Source organism: Oncorhynchus clarkii, chromosome 5, assembly GCF_045791955.1.
Source record: "Oncorhynchus clarkii lewisi isolate Uvic-CL-2024 chromosome 5, UVic_Ocla_1.0, whole genome shotgun sequence".
In the NCBI taxonomy this organism is placed as follows: Eukaryota; Metazoa; Chordata; class Actinopteri; order Salmoniformes; family Salmonidae; genus Oncorhynchus; species Oncorhynchus clarkii.
In genome coordinates this window covers 39077076-39093956 of record NC_092151.1, presented here as the reverse complement: position 1 = coordinate 39093956, position 16881 = coordinate 39077076, and positions in this window count along the sequence as shown.

Sequence of the window (16881 nt, the reverse complement as noted above, 5' to 3'; positions counted from 1 at the left end):
TTCACCTACCTCATTCCCATACTGTTTTTATTTATTTACTTTTCTGCTCTTTTGCACACCAATATCTCTACCTGTACATGACCATCTGATCATTTATCACTCCAGTGTTAATCTGCAAAATTGTAATTATTCGCCTACCTCCTCATGCCTTTTGCACACATTGTATATAGACTCCCCCTTTTTTTTCTACTGTGTTATTGACTTGTTAATTGTTTACTCCATGTGTAACTCTGTGTTGTCTGTTCACACTGCTATGCTTTATCTTGGCCAGGTCGCAGTTGCAAATGAGAACTTGTTCTCAACTAGCCTACATGGTTAAATAAAGGTGAAATAAAATAAATTTAAAAAAATGGGAGAAACTCCCCAAATACAGGTGTGCCAAGCTTGTAGCGTCATACCCAAGAAGACGCGAGGCTGTAATAGCTGCCTACGGTGCTTCAATCAAGTACTGAGTAAAGGGTCTGAATACTTATGTAAATGTTATATTTTCGGGATTTTTATTTTTAATAAATTAGCAAACATTTCTAAAAAACTACTTTTGCTTTGTCATTATGGGACTTTGTATGTAGATTTATGAGGGGGAAAAAACAGATCAGGCCTTTACATAAGGACAATTTACAGTATGATATTCTGTTCTTCTGAAATAGATTCTTCTGAGCAACATTTTCTTCATATCGTGTGTCTTTAGACCTGTCTCAAATAAATAATGGATTTATTTGGACTTAAATGGATTTATCAGACTTTTTAAACTGTAGATGTTCCAAAGGTCTGCATCAGTGGCTTGTAGGGTATGCATGGAAGCCAGGAGATGCTAAATGTTTTTATGTTAATTAATGGTCAATTACCATGAGACCGGCAGATATTTGCTTGACAATCACATGCTGACAATTTCATGACCGCCACAGCTCTATGCGTGGTACAGTTTACTTATACGTTTTAAACTACATTTTTTGTCCTCCATCCACTTTCATGGGATTTACCTCAACTTCCTAAAGGACCCATTGTGACATGACTTCCAACATTATATTCTATTAGCTGTAAACAACAATGTTTTACATAAATCAGCTACAATGACCACTTTCCCAACAAGTTAGACAAAAAGTATGACATCTGCCCTGGGCTAACGGAGATTTTAGCCCAGGGCTAAGCGAGTGTTTACACTTGCACATTAGAAAGTGGGCTAGCACCAACCTTAGCCCAGGGCGAGCTGACTCTGCTCCAGAGCAGGATTAGCACTGACTTTTTAGCCCCAGAACACGGTGCCAAAATAGCCAATGAGAAACGGGTCAAGAACAACAACTATAATGTTCTATGTCCAATCACAAAAGTTGCACGGTCAATTAATTTACATACACTCATGATGCCTGTAACGTGTTCTGCATGTTAGTAATACTTTCATCCTTCCATCTGAGGACAAAAAACATACTTTCATCTGTGCAAAAAACAAAAATGACTGCTATGCAGACTGGATAAAGTCTTCTCACTTAGCCAACTAAAGGTACAAACTACACAGCTTGAAGGGCAGAATAGTCTCCATTTTCATCTGTTTTCATAGCTTTTCTATTGACATTTAATTGGATATATCCATAATAATATTGATGCATTATTTACCTGGATCAGAAAAGTTGTTTGTGCACAGCATTCTCTGTACAGGGGCAAAATAGAATTTCAAAAGTGGAAGACTGTTTCAAAGGCCCGACAGGCAGACAGTAAGGTTTGTACAAGCCATCACTGTTGGAAATCAAATGCTCGGCTAGAAGCAAGATTAAATAATGTGTTAATATATGTAAATAAGGTATTTACGTTTTTATTTGTAATACATTTGCAAAAATGTCTAAACACCTGTTTTCACTTTGTCATTATGGGGTGTTGTGTGTACATTGATGAGAAAAAAATGTAATTGAATCAATTCTGGAATAAGGCTGTAACGTAACAAAATGTGGAAAAAGTGAAGGGGTCTGAATACTTTCTGAATACACTATAAATAAGCATCTCTAAAACAGTGTACAAGAATAATTTTCAAAAGACACTCAATTGAAAGATCTAGGCAGGATGTCCTTGAATGAAGCATTCTGTTGATGGTTATGAAGGGCTTCTAAAGCCTCAGAGAGAGACCACAATGTTTTGTATTTCTGTATTAAAAAAAATCAGTTATCAGCATAGTTGCAGAGATAAACATCCTGACGAGTGTGTTGGGTTTTCATGGAGCAACTCTGTGCTCATCTGAGAACCTGCAGCTGTGAGCCATTAAAATCAAACGGGGGCTTATACGTAGCAGGCTTAATTTGGCTGGCTTTTTTCTTTAGGTATTGGTTTGAAAAAGAAACAGATGAAAGGAAACGGCCAGGGCTGTCATTTCCCTAATGATGTGATGAGAGCAGGAGGGAGTGAAACGGAACTTCAGGGTCTCTAAAGACATGCACTACTGCAGGGATGTAACTTCATTCAAAGACTAACCCAATGTCATTACTTTGCGAAATGTATGCATGCTGTGTATAGACGTGACAGCTTCCCAATATGTTTCCATGTGTTATATACACTGAGTGTACAAAACATTAGGAGCACCATCATAATATTGAGTTGCACCCCCTTTTTGCCCCCAGAACAGCCTCAATTCGTCTGGGCATGTACTCTACCAGGTTTCAAAGCATTCCACAGGGATTCTGGCCTATGTTGACTCCAATGCTTCCCACAGTTGTGTCAAGTCGGCTGGATGTTCTTTGTGTGGTGGACTTTTCTTGATACACGGGAAACTGTTAAGGGTGAAAAACACAGCAACGTTGTCGTTCTTGACGCAAACCGGTGCTCCTGGCACCCGTTCAAAGGCATTTAAATATTTTGTCTTGCACTTTCACCCTCTGAATGGCACTCACACACAATCCTCGTCTCAATTGTCTCCTCGCCTTTATCTACACTGCTTGAAGTGGATTTAACAGGTGAATAATAAGGGGTGGCATTTCCCAAAATAATAAACACCCTGTCACGCCCTGACCTTAGAGATCCTTTATTCTCTATTTTTGGTTAGGTCGGGTTGTGACTAGGGTGGGCATTCTAGTTTTGTTATTTCTATGTTGACCTGGTATGGTTCCCAATCAGAGGCAGCTGTCTATCCTTGTCTCTGATTGGAGATCATATTTAGGCAGCCTTTTCCCACCTGTTTGTTGTGGGATCTTGTTTATGTATTGTTGCATGTGAGCAGTGCATAGCTTCACATTCGTTTCTTTCTTCTGTATTGTGTTGGTGAGTTTCATAAATTAAACACGTGGAATTCTACGCACGCTGCGCCTTGGTCCGTTTATTACAACAACAATCGTGACGGAAGATCCCACCACCCCAGGACCAAGCAGCGTGCCCAGGAGGAGCAGGTATCCTGGGCTTGGGAGGAGATTCAGGAGTTAAGGACATCCTGGACTTGAGAGGAAGTAAAGGCAGAAGACGAAAGCCTGTCATGGAAGCGGCCACGATGTAGGCCCAAGAAACAGCCTAAAAAAAAAATTGTGAGTGGTACAAGGGGTGGTCAGCGGAGTCGGGGTGTGAACCAGAGCCAGTCTGGGAGAGGAAGGTGAACTTGGAGGGGAGTGAAGGGAGTGAATCAGAGACAGTGAGCTGATGGGGAAATTGGAGGAGAGAGTTATGAGAGAGCTGTTGTGTTGGTGCATGAGGCACGACATCCGCCCTAAGGAGCGTGTCCTCAGTTTAATGCCACCTGAGTCAGCTCTCCGTACTCGTCCTGAGGAGCGTGCTAGCCGTCTGGTGAAGACTGTACCGGCTCCACGCACCAGGTCTCCAGTACGCCTCCCCAGCCCTGCACGTCCTGTGCCAGCTCTCCACACTTGCGTGTTATCGTTCCGGTACAATGTATGCCGGTTTTACGCACCGTGTCTCCAGTGCGCCTCCACATCCCGGTACGTCCTGTGCCAGCTCCCAGCACTTGCCGTGTGAAAGTTGTCATCTGTCCAGGACACGTTGTGCCAGCTTCACGCTCCAGACCTCCAGTGCGCCTCCACAGCCCGGTACGTCCTGTGCCGGCTCCACGCTCCAGGCCTCCTGTGCGTCTCCCCAGCCTGGTACGTCCTGTGCTGGCTCCACGCACCCGGCCTCCAGTGCCTCTCCCCAGCCCGGTACGTCCTGTGCCAGCTCCACGCACCAGGCCTCCAGCGACGGTCTGCAGTCCAGAGCCACCAGCGACAGTCTGCAGTCCAAAGCCTCTAGCGACGGTCTGCAGTCCAAAGCCTCCAGCGACGGTCGGCAGTCCAGAGCCTCCAGCGACGGTCGGCAGTCCAGAGCCTCCAGCGACGGTCGGCAGTCCAGAGCCTCCAGCGACGGTCTGCAGTCCGGAGCCTCCAGCGACGGTTCCCAGTCCGGAGCCTCCAGCGACGGTTCCCAGTCTGGAGCCTCCAGCGACGGTCGGCAGTCCAGAGCCTCCAGCGACGGTCGGCAGTCCAGAGCCTTCAGCGACGGTCGGCAGTCCAGAGCCTCCAGCGACGGTCTGCAGTCCGGAGCCTCCAGCGACGGTTCCCAGTCCGGAGCCTCCAGCGACGGTTCCCAGTCTGGAGCCTCCAGTGATAATCCATGGCCCGGATCCTCCAGTGATGATCCATGGCCCGGAGCCTCCAATGATGATTCATGACCCGGAGCCTCCAGTGATGATCCATGGCCCAGAATCTCCTGCGAGGGTTCCTAGTCCAGAGCCTCCTGCGAGGGTTCCCAGTCCAGAGCCTCCTGCGAGGGTTCCCAGTCCGGAGCCTCCTGCGAGGGTTCCCAGTCCAGAGCCTCTTGCGAGGGTTCCCAGTCCAGCGCCTTCAGCGAGGGTTCCCGGTCCAGAGTCCCAGGCGATGATCCACGGTCCAGAGCTTCCGGCGACGATCCACAGTCCGGTTCCTCCGGCGACGATCCATGGTCCGGAGCTTCAGGCGACAATCCCCGCACCAGAGTCGCCACCGAAGCGGGCGGATCCGCGAGCCGAGCGGGGTCTACGTCCCGCACCGGAGCCGCCACCAAGGCTAGATGTCCACCCGGACCCTACCCTATAGAGTCAGGTTTTGCGGCCGGAGTCCGCACCTTTTGGGGGGTTACTGTCACGCCCTGATCTTAGAGATCCTTTATTCTCTATTTTTGGTTAGGCCGGGGTGTGACTAGGGTGGGTATTCTAGTTTTGTTATTTCTATGTTGGCCTGGTATGGTTCCCAATCAGGGGCAGCTGTCTATAGTTGTTTCTGATTGGGGATCATATTTAGGCAGCCTTTTCCCACCTGTTTGTTGTGGGATCTTGTTTATGTATTGTTGCTTGTGAGCAGTGCATAGCTTCACGTTCGTTTCTTTCTTCTGTATTGTTTTGGTGAGTTTCATAAATTAAACAGGTGGAATTCTACGCACGCTGCGCCTTGGTCCGTTTATTACAACAACGATTGTGACACACCCTCTCTATCTCTGGTTGATAAAATCTGACATTTTAGTCGATAGGTATATTTGCTCCAGAACTCTATAAGCATACAGTAGCTGTCAAATGCAATACTCTTTGATTGGTTATGAGACAATGACCAGCCACTGGCATTAAACAAAGCATGTGTGTCCATGTATGCTGATGATTCAACCATATACACATCAACAACCACAGCTTATGAAGCCACTGAAACCCTTAACAAAGAGTTGCAGTCTGTTTTGGAATGGGTGGCCAGTAATAACTGGTCCTGAACATCTTTAAAACTAAGAGCATTGTATTTGGTACAAATTATTCCCTAAGTTCTAGACCTCAGCTGAATCTGGTAATGACTGGTGTGGCTGTTGAACAAGTTGAGGAGACTAACTTGGCGTTACCTTAGATTGTTAACTGTCATGGTCAAAACGTATAGATTCAATGGTTGTGAAGATGGGGAGAGGTCTAGCTGTAATAAAGAGATGGTCTGCTTTTTTGACACCACACTCCAAAAAGCAAGTTCTTCAGGCTCTAGTTTTGTCTAATCTTGATTATTGTCCAGTCGTGTGGTCCAGTGCTGCAAGGAAATACCTAGTAAAGCTGTAGCTGGCCCAGAACAGAGCATCACATTTAGCTCTTAATTGTAATCAGAGGGCTGATATAAACACTATGCATGCCGGTCTCTCTTGGCTAAGAGTTGAGGAGAGACTGACTGCATCACTTCTTCTTTTTATGAGAAACGTGTTGAAAATCCCAAATTGTTTGCATAGTCAACTTACACACAGCTCTGACACACACACTTCTCCCACCAGACATGCCGACAGGGGTCTTTTCATAGTCCTCAAATCCAGAACAAATTCAGTGTTATATAGAGCCCTTATTGCATGGAACAAGCAACATCTCACGGCACAACGCCTCTCCCCTATTTGACCTAGATAGTTTGTGTGTGTATTGATATGTAGGCTACGTGTGCCTTTTTAAAAATGAATTGTAGTTTTATCCTTGAGCTGTTTGTTCTTGTCTAATGATGTTCTGTATTATGTCATTCTGTATTATGTTTCATGTTTTGTGTGGACCCCAGGAAGAGTAGCTGCTGCTTTTTCAACAGCTAATGGGGATCCTAATAAAATACCAATACCAAAAATACATCAGGACCCATTTACCCAGAGCAACAAAATAGTGTCTGAAATCAGCTTGTGAATTTAACAGACTTGGTGTTGTTACTAGACCACCAGTTAAAATAATATAGCTAGAATTCAATCAAAAGCACAGTATTGGCATTATTTTTACCAGGTAAGTTGACTGAGAACACATTTTCATTTACAGCAACAACCTGGGGAATAGTTACAGGAATGAGCCAATTGTAAGCTGGGGATGATTAGGTAACCATGATGGTATGAGATGATGATGATCTGATCTTTAGTGACCACAGGGAGTCAAGACACCCATTTAAAGTCCCATCCAAAAGACAGCATCTTACATAGGGAAATGTCACCAATCACTGAACTGAGGAATTGGGATATAATTTTAGACCGGAGGAAAAGGTGCTTCCTACTGGCCCTCCAACACCACTTCCAGCAGCATCTGGTCTCCATTCTAGGGACCAACCAGGACCAAACCTGCTTAGCTTCAGAAGCAAGACAGCAGTGGGATGCAAGGTGGTATGCTGCTGGCCACACACAAATTTGATTGAATACAAAGTCCTGGTTTGTTGGATTGATATAGGCAAATCCTTCACTTGCATACATAGAATGGGATTTCTATCAGATTGGCTACTTGAGGAGAGCACAGGACTTTGAACTTTGAATAAATCACATATTGTATTACAGAATGGAGTCTGAAGTAGTGTCCAGTGATGCATTCTGATTATGGTAAGGTTTACAGAGATTGTCCTGGGCTTTGCTAAACGAGTGGTGATTCTGGTCCGTTTCTGTAGAGATCTGAGGCACACTCAGATGCATAAACAGTAGAGCGCATCCCCACTTTGAGGTTATTTTTAGGCCTACAATGTTAACAAACTCCTCATTGGGCCAGTAACCGAAAGATAGAAAACATGAAACATCTACCGATCAAGGCACTTAACTCTAGTAGCTCCTGTAAATCACTCTGGACAAGAGTGTCTGCTAAATGACTAAAATGTACTTATTAAATTGGTAAAGAGAAACTGGCACATCATTTTTGGGTCAGTGGCAAGTAGCCTAGCACATAAAAGTGATGGGCCAGTAACCGGAAGGTTGCTGGTTTGAATCCCTGAGCCAAATACATGAAAAATCTGTTGATTGATAAGTGTCTGCTAAATAACATTTTCAAAATTAAAAAGTGTCTGCTAAATAGCTAAAATGTAGATGTAAACTCCTCCAGTAAGCTGATAAGCATATCACTGCACCTGCTAAACTGTGTATGTGACCAATAGCATTGGCCAGCGTTAGGAAGAGTGTTGGTGGTTCCAAACTTCTTCCATTTATGAATGATGGAGGCCACTGTGTTCTTGGGGACCTTCAATGCTGCAGAAATGTGTTGGTACCCTTCCCCAGATCTGTGCCTTGACACAATCCTGTCTCGGAGCGCTACGGACAATTTCTTCGACCTCATGGCTTGGTATTTGCTCTGACATGCACTGTCAGTGTGGTACCTTATTGTAGACAGGTGTGTGTCTTTCCAAATCATATCCAATCAGTTGAATTTATCATAGGTGGACTCCAATCAAGTTGTAGAAACAGCTCAAGGATGATCAATGGAAATAGGATGCACCTGAGCTCAATTTCGAGTTGCATAGCAAATGGTCTGAATACTAGATTTATGAGGATTATATTTTCTTCTCCATTTTCTAAAAAGGCTGTAACATTACAAAATGTGGAAAAAGTCAAGGAGTCTGAATACTTTCTGAGTGCACTGTATATAGGGCAGCAGCCTCGAAGGTGCAGGGTTAAGTAACCGGGTGGTAGCCGGCTAGTGATGGCTATTTAACAGTCTGATGGCCTTGAGATAGAATGTGTTTTTCAGTCTCTTGGTCCCAGCTTTGATGCACCTGTACTGACCTCGCCTTCTGGATGACAGCGGGGTGAACAGGCAGTGGCTCGGGTGGTTGGTGTCCTTGATGATCTTTTTGACCTTCCTGTGACATCGGGTGCTGTAGGTGTCCCGGTGATGCACTGTCAGCTGTGGGATACAGCCCGACAAGATGCTCTCAGTTGTGCATCTGTAAAAGTTTGTGAGTGTCTTAGGGACCAAGCCGAATTAGAATACAATATTTGACAAACTTTCTTGTTTTTTCGAAGCACCGCTACACTTGTGAACCCTGTGATTTACTTTGCTCAAAGTTTACAAGAAATAAAGCAAGAGGATAACAAGTTATGCACAGAAAAGACTGAGGTCATGGAAAGAAACAAAGAAAGACAAGAGGTACATTGAGGCGATGCAGACAGTACAGTTTGTGTGAGCGTTCAATAACCATGAGAACTGCAGGGATGCATTGCTATGGATTAATTGAGGATCACCCCTGCTGTTCAATGTCCACTAGCTCTATATGGCTGAAAAGCTTTTCCCATAAAAAAGGTGTTCAGAGATCAATTGTCTGCCTGTCCCTCTCTGCACTATCTTTGTCATTGTTCAAGTTAGCAGGCATGCTATGAACCAGATCAATGGTGAGCATCAGGGGTCGAAGGACAAGGATAAAATACTAGAGGCATTGATGGAGGAAGAAGTTAAACATGATTTACAATAATTTATGTGCATTAGGTAAATCTGTTCTGAAGATTCAGCACATTATCTTGTTTTATAAAATATCACTTGAGTGTTTGTGGGGTACATCCTCTAATACTTGTTCATCAACTCAGGCGCAACTCGAATGTGTTTTAAATTATACATAGTCTGATGTGATGATAGATGTACATTGTTACAGTTTTTTTCGATTGCTAAACGACAGTGGACACAACTCGAGTCACATGTGCAAAACTCTAACTACAGTCTGCACAGCAGCAGTTCATGTGGACCAAACTCTAGTTCGTTTTTCATTGCTTGAACACAGTTTTCAAAACTCTACACACTTATCCCATGACTTTAACCACAACCTGCACAACACTGTAGATTTACAGCACTTTGTTCAAATGCTAACACACTGCTGTCAAAACTGTGAACCACACATTCAAAACGGAATAGATTTCAGCATTGTGCCTTTCAAACACTGCTGATTGCAATTTCAGCTGAAAGGCTAAGCAGGTGTCTTGTTTTAGACTTGTTAGTGAACACACACACATATTACAGTATATATAGGTAGAGCTCAGAAAGACTCATTTTGGAAATGGAACAAGGAAGATGGGTTCGTGGAGGGAGAAGGGTGGCAGGGAGAGGGCGGATGCGTGGAGGAAGACAAAGAAGACAAAGAGCTGTTATTTCAGATGAAATAAGGGCTACACTTATAGACCATGTTGTGAACCATGGTCTCTCATTGAGAGAGGCAGGGTTGAGGGTGCAACCCAATCTGCAAAGATCCACAGTGGCATCTGTAATGCGAATTTTCCATCATGCAAACAGGTGAGAGTTACATTCTTACAGTAAATGAAAACATTACAGGAATCTATTTTGTATTGCAATTATAGAATATTTACACAGATATATATTACAGTAAGTTTGACTGTAAAATATATTTTTACAACAGGACCCAAAGGCTGCCCCCAACATGGGGAAGAGGAAAAATATTTTCAGATGCGCAGGAAAATGCTATTGTTGACATGGTTGTTGTCAACAATGCAATACAACTGCGGGAGATTCAAGATAGAGTGCTGGCTGATAATGATATATTTGAAAATGTTAATTCTGTCAGCACAACAACTATTGCTCAGGTCCTAAAGAAACACCAAGTTACAATGAAACAGTTATACACTGTACCGTTCGAGAGAAACAGTGAACGGGTAAAAGAGCAAAGATACCAATATGTCCAGGTAAGACGTCTGAGGTTACGTACACAGCTATACAAAATATTTACAGTAAAAAAAAACACTAGCTTTTCTACAGTAAAACTGAGTAATGGAGGTGGAAGCACTGGGAAGACCACATTCTATTGTATTTATCGATGAAGCTGGATTTAACCTTGCCAAAACACGGCGCAGAGGAAGGAATGTTATAGGTCAAAGGGCCACTGTGGAGGTTCCAGGCCAAAGGGGGGGAAATATCACCATGTGTGCTGCAATGGCCAATGATGGTTTGCTTCTCAACACACCACTCATTGGCCCATACAACACAGAAAGGCTTATAGCTTTCCTAGAACAGCTCTATGCTAAGCTAGTGCCAGCAGAACAGGGGGAGCCAGTAAGAAACCCCCAAGTTTTTGTCATAGTTTGCGATAACGTTGCTTTTCACCACTCTGCAGCTGTCACAGATTGGTTTGCAGCACATCACAGATTTATGGTTTTGTAACTGCCTGCATATTCACCCTTCCTCAACCCAATAGAGGAGTTTTTCTCTGCCTGGAGGTGGAAAGTGTTAGGTCACCACCCACATGACCAAATGTCTCTTTTGGAAGCCATGCGTGCCGGATGTGAGGACACGAGTCCAGAGGACTGCCAGGGATGGATAAGGCACTCCAGAAGGTTCTTCCCCAGGTGCATGGCAAGAGAAAACATTAGATGTGATGTTGAAGAAAACCTGTGGCCTGATGCTAGAGAGAGGCAGGATTAGCCCCTCAATTATTTGTTCAAATTACAGTATGTACTTTTAGTTTCTATCTTTTTTTTCTCATTACTGTAATTCCGTAAATTACTACAGACTATTGAAGCAAACTGCTAATTTTCATTTACCTTAAAGAATTGTTATGTTCTAAAAAAATATATAAATCATGTGAAAGAATGTCACTCTTTTCTTTGAAGAAAATATGACTTTGTATGAAGTCACTGAAATTGTTCAAACTGTAAAGATGAAAAGTTTGTATATTCTGTATTGGTGTTTGATGCTAGTGTTTTTACTCTCAGTGTGTTCTGAGTGACAGTGTGTGTTATCTCAGTGAGGGTTGTGCATAGTGTTTGGCTGCACTGAGCGTGTTTTGAGCCATGTGTTAAGAGTTGTGTTGCTTGGAATGAGTTTTGCAGGTGATGTGAACTGTTTAGCTCAGGTGACTGTTGGTAGTGCAGACTGTAGTTAGAGTTTTGCACATGTGACTCCAGTTGTGCCCACTGTCGTTTAGCAATCGAAAAAAACTGTAATACTCCCAATCTAAACTTTAGTTTCACAAGGGAGTAACTGCACAATAGTTCCAGCAGACTTATTTAATGAACTACCCCAGGTTAATGTCAAATGAACAGGTGGATGTACTACCGTTACCAGTCCATGGCCACTGACCCTGATGAGAAAGACCCAGTGTACTCTCTATTGCTGAAAGAGCAACCTGTTCCTAAGGCAGGATTTACACGTGGTCCATAGCTAGTGGTGAAACTGTCTCTCTGTGAAGACTTAAGGATGGATCTGAAGTGAATAATGTATTTTGTCATTTTGGAGTCATTTTCTTTATGGAAATAAGAATCTAATATGTTTCGGAACACTTAATGTGGATGCTACCATGATTATGGATGAGCATGAATGAATCGTGAATATTGATGAGTGAGAAAGTTACAGATGCACAAAGATCATGCCCCCAAAACATGCTAACCTCTCACCATTACCAATAACATGGGAGATTAGGATTTTCTTGTTGGTATTGGAATTTATATGACAAGAAAATAGAAGTCTTTGGCCACACACACCAGCTGTGGGTTTGGCCTTCGAAAGAACAATGCATATGCAGAAAAACCCAGTTGCCAAAAACCTGGATACCTCTGCCAGGAGGCTGAAACTTGGCCGCAAGTGAATCTTTCAGGAAGACAATAACCACAACGCACGCATCAAAATCACAAACGTCAAATCACAAATCATTGCCATATGAATCCAAAAAACTGTAAAAGTTGTGCCCTTGGAACAAAAAAAAGAACCGCTAACTGGGAAAAGGACAGACATTGGTGCCAGTAACAACAAGCCATTTCCACAGGATGAACCATCCCTGACCCACTGAGGCAAGATATGCAGGTCATAGATCAGCCTGTTCAGCCATCTCTGGACCCATGGCCAGCGAGACCCACACCACAACCAAGACCCGTGACACCTGGAGGGAAATCATACTGTGTGTGTGTTTGTGTGTGTGCGTGTGTGTGTGCGTCTGTGTGCGTCTGTGTGTGTGTGTGTGTGTGTGTGCGTGTGTGCGTCTGTGTGTGTGTGTGTGTGTGTGTGTGTGTGTGTGTGTGTGTGCGTCTGTGTGCGTCTGTGTGTGTGTGTGTGTGTGTGTGTGTGTGTGTGTGTGTGTGTGTGTGTGTGTGTGTGTGTGTGTGTGTGTGTGTGTGTGTGTGTGTGTGTGTGTGTGAAATAGAAATAGACGTGGCGTAGGCTGCTGAGGGTCTGCCGAAGAAACCTAGGAAATGTGTGCGACGGGAACTTCTCAAATATACTGAACAAAAATATAAACGCAACATGCAACAATTTTACAGTTCATAGACGGAAAACAGTCAATTGAAATAAATTCCTTAGGCCTTAAACTATGGATTTCACATGACTGGGCAGGGGCGCAGCCATGGGTGGGAGGGCATAGCCCCACCCACTTGGGAGCCAGGCCTACCCACTGGGGAGCCAGGCCCAGCCAATCAGAATGAGTTTTTCATCCAAAAAAGGCTTTATTCAGACGATCACTCAGGTGAAAAAGCCGTATATGGAGGTCCTGGGCTGGAGTGGTTACACGTGGTCTGCATTTGTGAGGCTGGTTGGACGTACGTTGGAGGCGGCTTATGGTAGAGAAATTAACATTAAAATCTCTGTTAACAGCTCTGTTGGACATTCCTGCAGTCTGCATGCCAAATGCACGCTCCCTCAAAACTTGAGACATCTCTGGCATTGTGTTGTGTGACAAACTGCACATTTATTGTCCCCAGCACAAGGTGCACCTCTGTAATGATCATGCTGTTTCATCAGCTTCTTGATATGCCACACCTGTCAGGTGGATGGATTATCATGGCAAAGGAGAAATGCTCACTAATAGGGATGTAAATACATTTGTTCACAACATTTGAGAGAAATAAGCTTTTTGTGTGTCTGGAACATTTCTGGGATCTTTCATATCAGCTCATGAAACATGGGACCGACACTTGACACGTTGGGTTTCTATTTTTCTTCAGTATACTATTTAAGTATGGCTTATCCACTGACATCATGGTTCAATACATAATGTACTCAGACTATTGATTTTATCCTGGCTAGTGGCTTCATTGATTGTGCTTGTTTTCTGTGACATTGCTATAATTGGCCAATGCTAAGGCACACTGAGAATCTTGCACAGGAGGCAATGATATGCTGCGCCCCTGTGGAAAATAAGAGGACTACACGACACCGATACAGTGTGCTCATTGTTCACAAAAGTATTTTCTTAAAGTCACATTTGAGACGTCTGGCCACCAGAGGGCACTCATGTACAGTCATTGCTCATGAGTCCTGATTAAAAGAGTGTCCTAATGGAGTGTGTGTAATAGTCTCACAAGGTTGTGCAAATGGAGTGTCACAAGGTAGTGTAGTGCAAGTCATTAAAATAGATCAGGCCTCTCCCGGGATGCATCTTTAAAAGGACATAAAACACAGTAAAGACAACACAATCCCATTTCAAAGCGAAGTGGCACTCCTGGGACATGCATTTGCGTGCACAAAGTGCATTCATTAATCCAAACCTGAGACAAGGACGGAGGAGCAGGGAGAACTGGTAATGACATGAGTCTTGAAACAGGTAAACACCACCAACCATATGCCAGTTATTTAACTCCCCATTACACCGTCAAAAGAGTCGTTGAAAACCGCAGAGGAAATGATTATACATATTAGCTACATTTCTTTAAATGTAACCATTATTGTTTGATGGGGATTGCTCATCATTTTGTATGTAAACGAGTCGAGCTTCCGCCAGCATCAGGTTTAAAACCCCAGCCAGCTGGACGTAAAACCACTGGATGAGAAGGCAGCAGTAGCAAATTATGCCATTCCATCTAAGAGACGGTGCCAGGTGATCACAGGAAAGGGACATCCTGAGCTCCATCTGCCAGACATGGACTACCACGTCTTCTGTGACAGATGCAGCCCTTTGAAGTTGCTGTCAACCGATGGAAGGTGCACTGGACTGGAGACTTATAAATGGAGAGGAATTACGCACATCCAGGCATAAAGCTAATATATATTACATGGCACAGTCATGCAATGAGAGGAAATGTTTTGAGTTTATTTTATTTTTACAGGGACAGTGCACATTAATCAACGTTTCAGTAAAAGTGCCGGTTTTAGCCAGCCGGCAAATTTTCAACCGCAGTCCCTGGGTCTGCTTACTATTTGCTGCTACTGACTAACAAGACTCATAAATAATACATCTCTAGTCTATATAATGGTATGGGGTATTCAGCTCCTACCCTACGAGTTCTGGAGTCTACTGGTTTTCTGTCCTACCTGATTGGCCCGTGTAGCTCAGTTGGTAGAGCATAGCCAGGGTTGTGGTTTCAATTCCCATGGGGGACCAGTGCAATATAAGTATTAAAATGTATGTATGCACTCACTACTGTAAGTCACCCTGGATAAGAGCATCTCCTAAATGACTGGTGTCCCAGATCTATGTCATTTTCAGCAAAAAAATTGAAAAAAGGGTACGACCTTTCAGTATATAGTCATTAAACAATACTGCCTGCACATGAATTACATGAATGAAGATAAAGTGTAAGGAGCACCGAGAACACTGATATCCGTTTCTCAGCAGATGTCTTCAAAACCTTGTAATGCAGTCTCATGTTAGTACACTAGATGGCAGTATGTAGTATTGGAAATGTAAAAGAGTTACAAAGTTATGAATATACAGTTGATGTCGGAAGTTTACATACACCTCAGCCAACTACATTTAAACTCAGTTTTTCACAATTCCTAGCATTTAATCCTAGTAAAAATTCCCTGTCTTAGGTCAGTTAGGATCACCACTTTATTTTAAGAATGTGAAATGTCAGAATAATAGTAGAGAGAATTATTTATTTCAGCTTTGATTTCTTTCATCACGTTCCCAGTGGGTCGGAAGTTTACATACACTCAATTAGTATTTGGTAGCATTGCCTTTAAATTGTTTACCTTGAGTCAAACGTTTCAGGTAGCCTTCCACAAGCTTCCCACAAAAAGTTGGGTGAATTTTGGCCCATTCCTCCTGACAAAGCTGGTGTAATTAAGTCAAGTTTGTAAGCCTCCTTGCTCGCACACGCTTTTTCAGTTCTGCCCATACATTTTCTATATGTTTGAGGTCAGGACTTTGTGATGGCCACTCTAATACCTTGACTTTGTAAGCCTTAACTATTTTGCCACAACTTTGGAAGTATGCTTGTGGTCATTTGGAAGACCCATTTGTGACCAGGCTTTAACTTCCTGACTGATGTCTTGAGATGTTGCTTCAATATATCCACATAATTTTCCATCCTCATGATGTTGATCTATTTTGTGAAGTGCACAAGTCCCTCCTGCAGCAAAGCACCCCCACAACATGATGCTGCCACCGCCATGCTTCACGGTTGGGATGGTATTCTTCGGCTTGCAAGCCTCCCCCTTTTTCCTCCAAATATAACGATGGTCATTATGGCCAAACAGTTCTATTTTTGTTTCATCAGACCAAAGGACATTTCTCCAAAAAGTACGATCTTTGTCCCCATGTGCAGTTGCAAACCGTAGTCTGGCTTTTTTGTGGCGGTTTTGGAGCAGTGGCTTCTTCCTTGCTGAGCGGCCTTTCAGGTTATGTCGATTTTGGACTCGTTTTACAGTGGATATAGATACTTTTGTACCTGTTTCCTCCAGCATCTTCACAAGGTCCTTTGCTGTTGTTCTGGGATTGATTTGCACTTTTCGCACCAAATTACGTACATCTCTAGGAGACAAAACGCGTCTCCTTCCTGAGCGGTATGACGGCTGCGTGGTCCCATGGTGTTTATACTTATATTGTTTGTAAAGATGAACGTGGTACCGTCAGGCGTTTGGAAATTGCTCCTAAGGATGAACCAGACTTGTGGAGGTCTTACATTTCTTTTCTGAGGTCTTAGGCCTTGAAATACATCCACAGGTACACCTCCAATTGGCTCAAATTATGACAATTAGCATATCAGAAGCTTCTAAAGCCATGACATAATTTTCTGGAATTTTCCAAGCTGTTTAAAGTCACAGTGAACTTAGTGTATGTAAACTTCTGACCCACTGGAATTATGATATAGTGAATTATAAGTGAAATAATCTGTCTGTAAACAATTGTTGGAAAAATTACTTGAGTCATGCACAAAGTAGATGTCCTAACCGACTTGCCAAAACTATAGTTTGTTAACAAGACATTTGTGGAGTGGTTAAAAAACAAGTTTTAATGATTCCAACCTAAGTGTATGTAAACTTCCGACTTCAACTGT